Source organism: Haliotis rufescens, unplaced genomic scaffold (genome assembly GCF_023055435.1).
Source record: "Haliotis rufescens isolate VD_foot unplaced genomic scaffold, xgHalRufe1.0.p SCAF_20, whole genome shotgun sequence".
Classification (NCBI taxonomy): Eukaryota; Metazoa; Mollusca; class Gastropoda; order Lepetellida; family Haliotidae; genus Haliotis; species Haliotis rufescens.
In genome coordinates this window covers 5,643,049-5,656,809 of record NW_025963891.1, presented here as the reverse complement: position 1 = coordinate 5,656,809, position 13,761 = coordinate 5,643,049, and the positions used below count along the sequence as shown (strand labels likewise).

The window sequence follows — 13,761 nt, the reverse complement described above, 5'->3', positions numbered from 1 at the left end:
CATATTCTCGTTACTGTAAGAACTGATATATGCCTTACCCTAACTGGAGTTTGTAATTTCTCATTCTTTCTGTACAATATCAATATCAAGCGAAGTATCAATATATCAATATCTTCCAACAAACAAACTTACTGTCAAACAATTTGTCAAACCACGGAAGTAAAAAGAACACGTTTCCATATTATTTTAAGAAATAGTTTTTTATTCCTGGTTTTGATATGAATATCACAACCATTGGGATGTTATGCAATAAAAATCCCACGATTTCAATTGCTTCTTTCGTCATGTTTTAATCGAAAATGTAAGCTGTATCACCATGTTCATACTTGTGTACGTAATAAGTCATACACGTTTTTGTAATTTCATATCATTTCCTTGTTTATGAATTACATGATTTCCGATTGTTGAGTGAAATGGCCGATACGACCGGACAGACCCCGATGCCGTGCATCAGGTACACTCACCTGTGTGATGTAGGCATGTAGGTATGCATACCCGACAGATAACACCAATATCAGTGTGTCACCACTCGAGCTTCGTACCTGTCAGCGACAGATATGACACAACAGCTTCATCACCGTCGACGTCGTAGTCATATATGTATATACACGACACACATAATGTTAGGTGACCCCCCCCCCCCCCCCCCTCCTCCCCGCTCTAAAAAAACCCTAAAAAAACCCAAACAAACATAACAACAACAAAACAAACATATAAAAAACACACACCAAAAAACAACAACTCAAAAACCCAATTAAAAAAACAAAAACAACAACAAGCAAAAACAAACAAAACAATGCACATTGTCAGAAATGTATACATTTGGCCATGATAAAAATATGTTATTTTAAGTCATCTTTTCACTTGATGCACATTTATTATTTTTGTGACATGTCTTTTCACCCGACTCTCAGGAGACTGATTGCTGGTATACATGTACATGTTCCACGTGTATGTGGTGAGGTCTGAATGCTTAATTCCTGTCTCAAACGGATGTCCCAATAAGCCACAGGGTTGAAGAAAATATCTTTACACGCTTCAGTGGCCACCTTGTCGACAGCCCTTGTCCTCTGTTATTGGGATATAGTGTCTTTATGTTGGGATATAGTGTCTATATAGTGTCTATATGTTGGGATATAGTGTCTATATGTTGGGATATATATATGTTGGGATATAGTGTTTATATGTTGGGATATAGTGTTTATATGTTGGGATATAGTGTCATTATGTTGGGATATAGTGTCTATATAGTGTCTATATGTTGGGATATAGTGTCTATATGTTGGGATATAGTGTCATTATGTTGGGATATAGTGTCTATATAGTGTCTATATGTTGGGATATAGTGTCATTATGTTGGGATATAGTGTTTATATGTTGGGATATAGTGTCTATATGTTGGGATATATTGTCTATATGTTAGGATATAGTGTTTATATGTTGAGATATAGTGTTTATATGTTGGGATATAGTGTCTATATGTTGGATTAGTGTCTATCTGATGGAATATAGTGTCTATATGTTGGGATATAGTATCTACACGTGTCCATATGTTGGCATATAGAGTCTATATGTTGTGATACAGTGTCTATGTGTTGGGATAGAGTATCTATATGTTGGGATATAGTGTTTATATGTTGGAATATAGTGTTTATATGTTGGAATATAATGTCTATATGTTGGGATATAGTATCTATATGTTGGGATATAGTGTCTATATGTTGGGATATAGTGTCTATATGTTGAGATAGAGTATCTATATGTTGGGATATAGTGTCTATATGTTGGAATATAGTGTTTATATGTTGGAATGTAATGTCTATATGTTGGGATATTGTATCTATATAGTGTCTATATGTTGGGATATAGTGTCTATATGTTGGGATATAGTGTCTATATGTTGGGATAGAGTATCTATATGTTGGGATATAGTGTCTATATGTTGGAATATAGTGTTTATATGTTGGAATGTAATGTCTATATGTTGGGATATTGTATCTATATAGTGTCTATATGTTGGGATGTAGTGTTTATATGTTGGAATGTAATGTCTATATGTTGGGATATTGTATCTATATAGTGTCTATATGTTGGGATGTAGTGTTTATATGTTGGAATGTAATGTCTATATGTTGGGATATTGTATCTATATAGTGTCTATATGTTGGGATATAGTGTTTATATGTTGGAATGTAATGTCTATTTGTTGGGATATTGTATCTATATAGTGTCTATATGTTGGGATGTAGTGTTTATATGTTGGAATGTAATGTCTATATGTTGGGATATTGTATCTATATAGTGTCTATATGTTGGGATATAGTGCAGACATATTATAATAAACATGTACGAATGGAACAAGAACAGATGTTCTTTAGGCTTTTGAAACCTAAACTTAATATAAAAGTATAACTTTCAAAACATCCTCAAGAAGAGCACAACATACCACATCATAAATATCATCTTGAGGCCTTCCATGAAAATTAATAACGTTTTCTACCATGTAACGTTATCGTTTCCATGACTCACCATACATATTTATTAAGCTCCACGTTCGTGCAGGTTATTTGTACAGTCGTTCATTATGCCCGGCTCCGTATAAGGACACGACAACAGTTATTTATAACCTGCGGGTTTTTCCCTTTCATGAAGTTAGATATTGCCCCACGAGAGCAGTTGACGCGGCCATGGTTTTCGCACCCTCGCACAAAGTGGCTCTGACGAAACTGGAAATAAACGGAACCATTGACGTCTTGCGAAACAGAATTATTGACACTTGCGATGGTCCTTAGCCTTTTGGTGTCATACGCAATGGAAAGGTCAAACTTATGGCCATCTTTTGAGTGTCGCTTATGTCATGACATTGCACGAGCGTGTCTCTCAAACTGCGATACATGAAAACACATAATGAGACTATTACGAAACAGGAGTGACGCAAAGGCCACCTGGTCAGGTGGACAACGCCAATGGCCGCCACCGTGTCCATCAAAGAGTGAGTGAGTTGGGTTTAACGCCGATTTTAACAGTATTCCAGTTATATCACGGCGTGTCAGCTTAATGTGGGAGGCAAGCCCAAAGTGATGAAACCCACGAGCACGGGTATGGTGCTGACAAACCTAGAAACATAATCGGGGCGAACCGGGATTCGAACCCACAATCATAGGTTTCTGGCGTGCCCAAGGGACGCACAGCGAATCGCGGCGCCTTAGACGACTGGGCCACTCGTGCCCCCCCCCCCCCCCCCCCCCCCCCCCCCTCCCATCAAAGACAAAACAGTGTTCGTGTTCACTATGTGAATCAGATGCATTTGATCTGTGCAAAGTGCTGGAAAGTGAACTTGTAGACAATCCTGTTTATTGCTGTACACCAAGGAACAACAGTTACTATGAAATTACTCTCGCGAAAAACGCGCTCGTAATATCTCTGTCAGACTCGATAATTATTGTCGATAATGAAGTGTACAAAGTCGCGCCTTCAGTGAAGGACTGAGCTTATCTTTCTTTTATGAACTGACCCAGCTACACAGCAGATGAAGAAACCAGAGATGTATTACAAGCGAAGTCCATACCATACATAGAAGACCCGTGAAGGTCCGGGGTAGAATCGGTTTTCAGCAACCCATGCTTGCCGTAAAAGGCGACTATGCTTGTCGTAAGAGGCGACTAACGGGATCGGGTTGATGCATGTCATCGATCCCAATTGCGTGGATCGATGTTCATGATGTCAATGACTGGATTGTCTGGTCCAGACTCGATTATTTACAGACCGCCGTCATATAGCTGGAATATTGCTGAGTGCGGCGCAAAACAACAAACCAACCAAACCATACATAAAAAAAAAATTCATAGCACCAACTTCCAAGATGGAACCAGGTATACACAGGTTAAGTTTCCCTCTGGAATTCGTTGCGTTCCGTAGGGCACCAAATTCTAAACACATGAAGGATTTGACTTCTTCAGAGTCCTTCATAATCAGCAAATGAAAGTATGTCACCACTGCCTTTCTGAACAGCATGAGAAAGGAACTGCTCAAACATTGTACGCAGGAGTGAGTGATGTTTTACGCCGCGTTTAGCAATATTCCAGCAATATCACGGCGGGGGACACCAGAAATGGGCTTCACACATTTGTACCCATGTCGCGAATCGAACCCGGGTCTTCGGCGTGACGAGCGAACGCTTTAACCACTAGGCTACCCGACCACCCCTTGTAAGCAAGGAACTGTGGGAACGGAGGACATGTTCAGTATAATTGGCGCGTTCCCAAATGCCACAGGTGTAACCTTCACTTGAAAACTGCACCTGCTTTTGATATGAAGATATTGTGATGAATTGATGAGGATGAGGATGAGAAAAATGGTGTTGGCATGGGGACCATGGACACAGACCGACTCACCTCTAGCCAAGTGGCCAATGCCTCCCTGACATTTCGCCTGAAGATGACAAAGAAGAGGAAGGAGGATTTATGACTGTGGCGATCCACGTGGAGCAAAATGAGAAAATCACTGAAGATTCACGTGTAAGAAATTTTGTGTGAGACTTGGACAAACAAACACACAGTCTTGCCAATGGCATATTACTAGAAACAGCTGACCTGAGTTTACATGTTGTCAAGTGCAGATATGATGTCAAAAAACATCTTGTAGTGTTCCTCGTAGTGTTGATGTCGTAGATGTCACAGGTACACTGTTTGATATTGTACAGCAAGTTGATCATAGTGACATTAGTGACTATGTGGGTGTTCATGGTGTGATGGGATCCGTGTAGGTCCGGGGTAGAACAGGTCTTCAGCAACCCATGCTTGCCGTAAAAGGCGACAATGCTTGTCGTAGAGGCGACTAATGGGATCGGGTGGTCAGGCTCGCTGACTTGGTTGATGCACGTCATCGATCTTAATTGCGTGGATCGATGCTTATGATGTCAATCATTGGATTGTCTGGTCCAGACTCGATTATTTTCTTTGGATTTCATTCAAAGGATAGCCGTGAAGATTCCGGGGTAGAATAGGTCTTCAGCAACCCATGCTTGTCGTAACAGGTGACTATGCTTGTCGAAAAAGGCGACTAACGGGATCGGGTGGTCAGGCTCGCTGACTTGGTTGATGCATGTCATCGATCCCAATTGCGTGGATCGATGCTCATGATATTAATCACTGGATTGTCTGGTCCAGACTCGATTATTTACAGACCGCCGTCATATAGCTGGGATATTGCCGGGTGCGGTGTTAAACATCAAACCAACCAACCTATTCTATCATGAATAAACATTATATTAAAGAGAAAAAAAGGTCACTGATGAAAACTCGTGATTCACATAATAAGTAAAAAAAAATGCGAACCAGTACAAAATAGAAGAAAACACAGTACACAATTGCAGATTTGTTGAATAATGAATTTCTTGTGGCATTTCGTTTGGAAGGTCACTGATGCATACTTGTGGTTCATATAATAAAAAAAAGATGCGTACTGTACAAAATAGAAGAAAACACTGTTCACAATTGCAGATGTGTTGAATAATGAATTTCTTGTGTCACCTCGTTTAGAAGGTCACTGATGCATACTTGTGGGTTATATGAAAAGAAAAAAGATGCGTACAGTACAAAATAAAGGTAAATAACGTGCTACGGGATAACTCATTTCCTATTGACGCTCCATGGCAAAGTTGTGATGGCCGAGTGGTTAAGGCGTTGGACTTGAAATCCAATGGGTTATTCATTAAACATAATAAGAAAAAAGATGCGTACAGTACAAAATAGAAGAAAACACTGCACACAATTGTATTAAGCAGAATGAAAGAAATCCTAGATAAAGGTTTTTAAGGCAGATTCAATCTTATCCTTTCATTCCTGAATGCATAGGCAACGTGAATTGGTGAGTGTGATGTTTACTTGGTTTCTTATCCCACATTTCAAAGAGTAAAAACATGTTATTCTGAGCCCGTGCATTGCTTCCACGTCAAAAAAATCCATGAATTTGTTTTAATTGCTATCACTGCTATGATCGCCGATTCGTTGAGGCGTTGGACTCGAAATCCAATGGGATATTCCCGCGCAGGTTCGAATCCTGTTCACAGCGGTTTATCATTTTTGCTTTTTGAAAACTATATCACATGTTCTACGGGATAGCTCCTTTGCTATTGACGCTCCATGACAGAGCTGTGATGGCCGAGTGGTTAAGGCGTTGGACTCGAAATCCAATGGGATATTCCCGCGCAGGTTCGAATCCTGTTCACAGCGATTTATCATTTTTGGTTTTTGAAAATTATATCACATGTTCTACGGGATAGCTCCTTTGCTATTGACGCTCCATGGCAGAGCTGTGATGGCCGAGTGGTTAAGGCGTTGGACTTGGTTGCCTCCCTTGGTTTGAAAGAGGGTGGACGTGTTTACCTCGCCTCTCGTGACTGATGGTAAATTTACATGTACAGAGTATGATATCCATACCGATATATTTTGTACCCGTGTTCTACATTTGTTCTGGACAGATCATACCTTATTGGACATTCATTATCTCGGATTTTGAGGTTGTTTGAGACTTTGTGTGTGCATTGTTTGCACTGCACGTGTTAAAATGGCGGCTGAAGTCCCGAGAAAAAATTGAAGTGTTGATGTTGGAACAGAAACTGATGTTGAAGATGTGTTCTCGAAGGATACAACAATTATTGTTGATGTGGGAGATACATCTAAGATTCGTGCGGAGGCCGTTATCAGAGGAGCGCTGGAGATGGTGGGACATGTGACCGGAGTTGTGTCGAGACGTGGGGATTGTTTTGAATTATCTCTGAAAGACGTTGTCGATGCAAAGCTACTAGTAGATGAAGGACTAGAAATTGATGGGGACATTTATCAATGTAGCTTCCTTTACAACCCCACAGTAATGGTTTCTTTCATGCACCTACCTGTTTACATCAAGGATTCAGATATAAGAGGCAAGCTTGTTAACGGAAATATAGAACTTCTATCACCAATTAGAAGGCGAAAATACAAGGGCACTGATATTGTCGATGGAACGAGATATGTGAAAGTAAGATTTCCCCCAGAGGTTAAATCACTTCAATACTCGATGAGTTTCGACACAGTGCACGGCCCCAAATACTTCCGAGTTCTGCACAGTAATCAGATCAGGGTGTGCTACAATTGTGACTCTCCTGACCATGTCATGAGGAACTGTCCTGAGGTAAGGTGTTATAATTGTAAAACACTTGGGCACATAGCCAAAGAATGTACACCTCAGACATTCACAACACCCATGAAGATCACGCCTCACTTAGTGATACATCTAAGAGATGCACGATATGTGGCCTCCATTCTGACAGCTGTGACTGCTTCATTGAGCCCTCAGATCTTGCTCTGGATGATACAGAGTTGAGTGATGATAACACAGACACTGACAGCCATGAACCTGTTCCCAAACCTGCTAGGTTCGGCAATCACATCACAGTTTTGAATGTGATGAACAGAGATAATGATGATGTGGCTAAAATGCAGGAGACCGATGATCCAAACACTGACAAACCTCAAATGTCGGACGTGGCAACTCCTGAAACGAGTCAACCGGTATCCACAAGTGATGCCTACCAAACAGTTACTGGTAAAAGGAAAACAAGAACTCTGAGACAAATTCAAATAAAAAATAGAAGAAAAGGACGCCCTGGAACTGATTCAGACAACTAACATGAAATACCCATCTCTACTTACAACAGGACTCTTTGTCATGATTATTTCATCATGGAATTGATGAAAGAACATTGGGCGTTCTGCCCCAGGGACGTTTTGCACCCATTGACCCCAAGCACGGAGGTATAAGAATGACGTCACGCTAAAAATAGCTTACCAGCGTAGTACATTACAGGTTGTGTTGCAATCTGGGAAAACCCTGGCTTAAGATAGACCAACGGTTATACATTCAAACATAGCCTAATCAGTATAATTAAAACTATACAATAGTATGTATGAAATTCCTTCAAAATAGAAAGGGTGCAATGTTGTCAGTTCTTCTATGTTTACATTAGTTGCATAGGTAAAAGAAGAATTGTTTTGTTACTGTAAACACGAGGACGAACTAGGTCACATAACAGTCTTCTCCACTGAAGGCAAATAGTTGTGTAAACAAACCTACGAGGAAGGCAGTCCTCTGTATCCACGGGTTAACATAAACACACAAGCACGTTTGTTATTGAAGGTAACCTAGGCCCGTCTCTGTAGTTTTGATAGGCTATGAAGTGGATAAACATATAAGCTCTATTTACATCGTGTGGGCTTCATTTCACGTGTAACCATGCCTGCTGACGGATGGAAAGCATATTTGTCTAGTATTTATTTGAATCCCAAACACCCAGCCTCCTTTTCTGGGCCTGCTAAGTTGTATCACATTGTGAAAAAGGAGGGGAAATTTGATATTAGTTTGCATCACATAAAGAAGTGGTTGACATCCCAAGATGCCTTTTCGCTTCAGCGACCTTTAAGATACAAGTTCAAGCGGAACAGAGTGGTGGCTTCAGGCCTCAATGCTCGATGGGATATTGACTTGGCTGATGTATCTAATATAGCCTCGGACAATGACGGTGTGAAATACTTACTCATAGCTATAAATGTATTTACACGTTTTCTGTGGCTTGAGCCCCTTAAAAATAAAACACCGGATGCGGTCATTAAGGCCTTGAAGAAGATATTTTCCCGCGCTACCCTGCCACAAATTATACGATCAGACAAAGGTCGAGAATTTGAAAATAAGAAAATGAGGTCTTATTTAAGAAACAAGGGCATCACTTACTATGCCACACAGAATGAAACCAAGGCTTCTTATGCCGAGAGAGTGATACGGACCCTCAAGACCACGATGTACAGATATTTCACCTACAAACAAACGCATCATTATTTGGATATTTTACAAGACCTCGTCCGGAATTATAAACACAGACCTCACAGATCATTGAATGAAAGATCACCCTCAAATATTAATCAAACGAATGAAGCTCTGGTATGGAAAGAACAATACATTGACACTTTGACGAGACCAGTCAAATCGAAAGCTGAAATCAAAAAGAAGTCCATGAAGAAACCCTTTAAATTTAAAGTGGGCGATCAAGTGAGACTCTCTCATTTGAGACATACATTTCAAAGAGACTATCAAGAAAAATGGACTGAGGAAATCTTTATTATCAGAAGAAGGTTCTATCGTGATGGTATGCCTATCTATCTGTTGAAAGATATGGCTGATGATCCGGTTCAAGGCAGTTTCTATGCAAATGAACTACAGAGAGTAGACAAGCCCGCAGACACAGTGTGGAGAGTGGAGAAAGTTTTGAAGAAAAGGAAGCGAGCTGGCGTAAAAGAGGTGTTTGTGAAATGGATGGGTTATCCCAAAAAGTTTAACAGTTGGATCCCAGAAACTGATCTTCAGAGTATATAAGGGTCTTCCTCTTATTCCAGTGTCAGTTGCATTTCTATCGTCATGGAGTCCACATCGTGTCCTGATTGTGGGAGACAGTTCTCTAGAAATGATAATATGCATAGACATAGGAGACAGATGCATGCATATCCTCCTCCTCCTCCGGGAACCTCACCTCCTCCTCCTCCTCCTCCTCCTCCTCCCACGTCTCCCCCTCCTCCACCTCCTCCAGCACTAAAAGAACAGTTCTACTTTACCATTCCATCCAATACTGTGGTGGTGGGTCCAAGTGGAAGTGGCAAGACTATGTTTGTGTACAACATTTTACTACAGAATCGCATCCAACCTGTACCCAATAACATTATCTGGTGTTATATGGAGTGGCAGCCTCTGTATCAGATAATCAGTGAACAGTTACCCTATGTGACGTTTGTGAAGGGGATTCCTTACAACCTGCACGAGGATAACTATCTGGATGCACGGAATAACAACATGATTGTACTGGATGACCTCATGTCAGAGGCTAAAGATGATAAACGCATCTCCCAACTGTTCACCCGAACCTCTCACCATAAGAATGTCATTATTTTCTTACTGTTACAAAATCTGTTTCCCAGAGGTAAGGAGTCACGTGACATTGCTTTGAATTCTCATTACGTGACACTGTTAAATTCCCCTGTGGACAGACATCAAGTCAACTTGTTTGCCAGGCGCATCTATCCAAACAGTGCTGTTCAGTTTATGTCTGTGTATAAAGAAGCTGTTGAAAAACCCTATGGCAATCTGACAATCGACTTGCGTCCTACTACCTTGGAATCAGGAAGACTACAACCTAATGTACTTGAAACAGTCATCACCCCACGGCCAATAAAAGAGGAGCAGGCTGTCAATCAGTATCATTTGATGCCAGACACCAGAAGAAATCACATCTCAGAAGTAGCCGCTCCAGTGGACAGTGAATCAGAGGACGACACTAGTGATACAACTATGCCTTCCTGTGACGAGTGTGGTATTGTGTTTGAAAATAATCATGACCTTCAGCGTCATGTCAGATCATGGTGCCCTGAGAATGGAGGGGGACCCCTAAGGAAACGAGTTAAAATGGAGACAGCTGATGAAAGCGATGTTCTACAGCCTACAATGACCTCTAAATTCAGTGATGCTGATAAAGAGTGGGAGGTGAAAGGCTTAGAATACATGTGGAAACACACTCTAAAGCACTGTCAAGATGATGTCTTTAAGAAGAAAGAGGAGTATGAAGATCAGGGGAAAAGTGAGAGATGGATTGAAAACAAGCTCAAGAAATGCTGGGAAGCTACCTTTCTAGATCGAATGTCAACAGCTATCCGATATGTGAGTTACTTTGGATATGGACCCCTCTTCAAGCCTATCCTGGAGAAAGTGAGAGCTATGGATCCCGATATTGATTCCAAAGGATTGTCTGCTAAAATCAACAAGTGGATGAAACCTGTTGTCAAAGACATTCTGTCTCATGTAGATCTTTCTGAGGCTGAAGATCTAGAGCGTGAACAGTCAGATGTTGATGATGATGATGACACAGACACTGAATAATCACTCCATGTACATTTTTACTGTTATTGTCTTAATGTTTGATTTTTGTGTTTTAATGAAATAAACCGTGTGTTAACAGTTTTACATTTCTGTCTGTTTTTCATTGGTAATTACATCAATCCTTGTGGTGAAACTGATACAGAATAGCTGTAGGATTATCATTGCAGTAAGAAATTCCCTCAGCAAGTGTTCAACAACAACAAAAATAACAGAGCATCGACGTTTAATGTGTGTATTTATTCACATATAAGTCATTCAAAGGTGATACAACTGTACAACAAGCAACATAATGTTTTAATCACATAAAGTCCATAGACCCTCAGTACAGTAAACGTTACCTTCCCCAGTTGCAATAAAACTATGTACTGTGTCAACATTGCTGTGAATGCTGTTACTGGGGGAAATGGTTCAGGTATTTACACTCGGTATTTACAACTGTGAGGTGACTGAATAATACTTCATAACAAATACATATGAAAGTTTAATTACATATGACATGCATACAGATGTAGATAAAATATAGGAAACATTTTACCAGGGATCGTTATATACAAACATACAATACAAGAACACTGAAGGCATGAAATGGTTCTTATGTAGTTAAAACACTTTACACATTGGTAGAAGGAATTTTATAGTGTCCATGAGCTAACGTATGAATCTTATCTTTCAAAACAAATCTTTTATCATCATAGGGGCTTAAACTGATTTTGTTTATACTGACAGTGTGGAGTTGATGGTTTTGACTCTGAATTTGATTCATGTTGTGTCTAAATTGTTTTTGATCAAACAAACAGTCTTTGTACAGGCTGTGCCTTAATTGTTTTGTGAACAGTGATCAAGAAACAATTAAGGCACAGCCTGTACAAAGACTGTTTGTTTGATCAAAAACAATTTAGACACAACATGAATCAAATTCAGAGTCAAAACCATCAACTCCACACTGTCAGTATAAACAAAATCAGTTTAAGCCCCTATGATGATAAAAGATTTGTTTTGAAAGATAAGATTCATACGTTAGCTCATGGACACTATAAAATTCCTTCTACCAATGTGTAAAGTGTTTTAACTACATAAGAACCATTTCATGCCTTCAGTGTTCTTGTATTGTATGTTTGTATATAACGATCCCTGGTAAAATGTTTCCTATATTTTATCTACATCTGTATGCATGTCATATGTAATTAAACTTTCATATGTATTTGTTATGAAGTATTATTCAGTCACCTCACAGTTGTAAATACCGAGTGTAAATACCTGAACCATTTCCCCCAGTAACAGCATTCACAGCAATGTTGACACAGTACATAGTTTTATTGCAACTGGGGAAGGTAACGTTTACTGTACTGAGGGTCTATGGACTTTATGTGATTAAAACATTATGTTGCTTGTTGTACAGTTGTATCACCTTTGAATGACTTATATGTGAATAAATACACACATTAAACGTCGATGCTCTGTTATTTTTGTTGTTGTTGAACACTTGCTGAGGGAATTTCTTACTGCAATGATAATCCTACAGCTATTCTGTATCAGTTTCACCACAAGGATTGATGTAATTACCAATGAAAAACAGACAGAAATGTAAAACTGTTAACACACGGTTTATTTCATTAAAACACAAAAATCAAACATTAAGACAATAACAGTAAAAATGTACATGGAGTGATTATTCAGTGTCTGTGTCATCATCATCATCAACATCTGACTGTTCACGCTCTAGATCTTCAGCCTCAGAAAGATCTACATGAGACAGAATGTCTTTGACAACAGGTTTCATCCACTTGTTGATTTTAGCAGACAATCCTTTGGAATCAATATCGGGATCCATAGCTCTCACTTTCTCCAGGATAGGCTTGAAGAGGGGTCCATATCCAAAGTAACTCACATATCGGATAGCTGTTGACATTCGATCTAGAAAGGTAGCTTCCCAGCATTTCTTGAGCTTGTTTTCAATCCATCTCTCACTTTTCCCCTGATCTTCATACTCCTCTTTCTTCTTAAAGACATCATCTTGACAGTGCTTTAGAGTGTGTTTCCACATGTATTCTAAGCCTTTCACCTCCCACTCTTTATCAGCATCACTGAATTTAGAGGTCATTGTAGGCTGTAGAACATCGCTTTCATCAGCTGTCTCCATTTTAACTCGTTTCCTTAGGGGTCCCCCTCCATTCTCAGGGCACCATGATCTGACATGACGCTGAAGGTCATGATTATTTTCAAACACAATACCACACTCGTCACAGGAAGGCATAGTTGTATCACTAGTGTCGTCCTCTGATTCACTGTCCACTGGAGCGGCTACTTCTGAGATGTGATTTCTTCTGGTGTCTGGCATCAAATGATACTGATTGACAGCCTGCTCCTCTTTTATTGGCCGTGGGGTGATGACTGTTTCAAGTACATTAGGTTGTAGTCTTCCTGATTCCAAGGTAGTAGGACGCAAGTCGATTGTCAGATTGCCATAGGGTTTTTCAACAGCTTCTTTATACACAGACATAAACTGAACAGCACTGTTTGGATAGATGCGCCTGGCAAACAAGTTGACTTGATGTCTGTCCACAGGGGAATTTAACAGTGTCACGTAATGAGAATTCAAAGCAATGTCACGTGACTCCTTACCTCTGGGAAACAGATTTTGTAACAGTAAGAAAATAATGACATTCTTATGGTGAGAGGTTCGGGTGAACAGTTGGGAGATGCGTTTATCATCTTTAGCCTCTGACATGAGGTCATCCAGTACAATCATGTTGTTATTCCGTGCATCCAGATAGTTATCCTCGTGCAGGTTGTAAGGAATCC

The 13,761-nt window shown here is 40.0% G+C and overlaps 1 non-coding gene across 1 annotated transcript; it reads left to right on the top strand.

Annotated features, from left to right (window-relative positions):
* Positions 1-6,151: 6,151 nt before the first annotated feature.
* Positions 6,152-6,233, top strand: Trnas-cga. The gene has a single exon. It is a non-coding gene; the product is annotated as a tRNA-Ser (tRNA).
* The last annotated feature ends 7,528 nt before the right edge of the window (positions 6,234-13,761 follow it).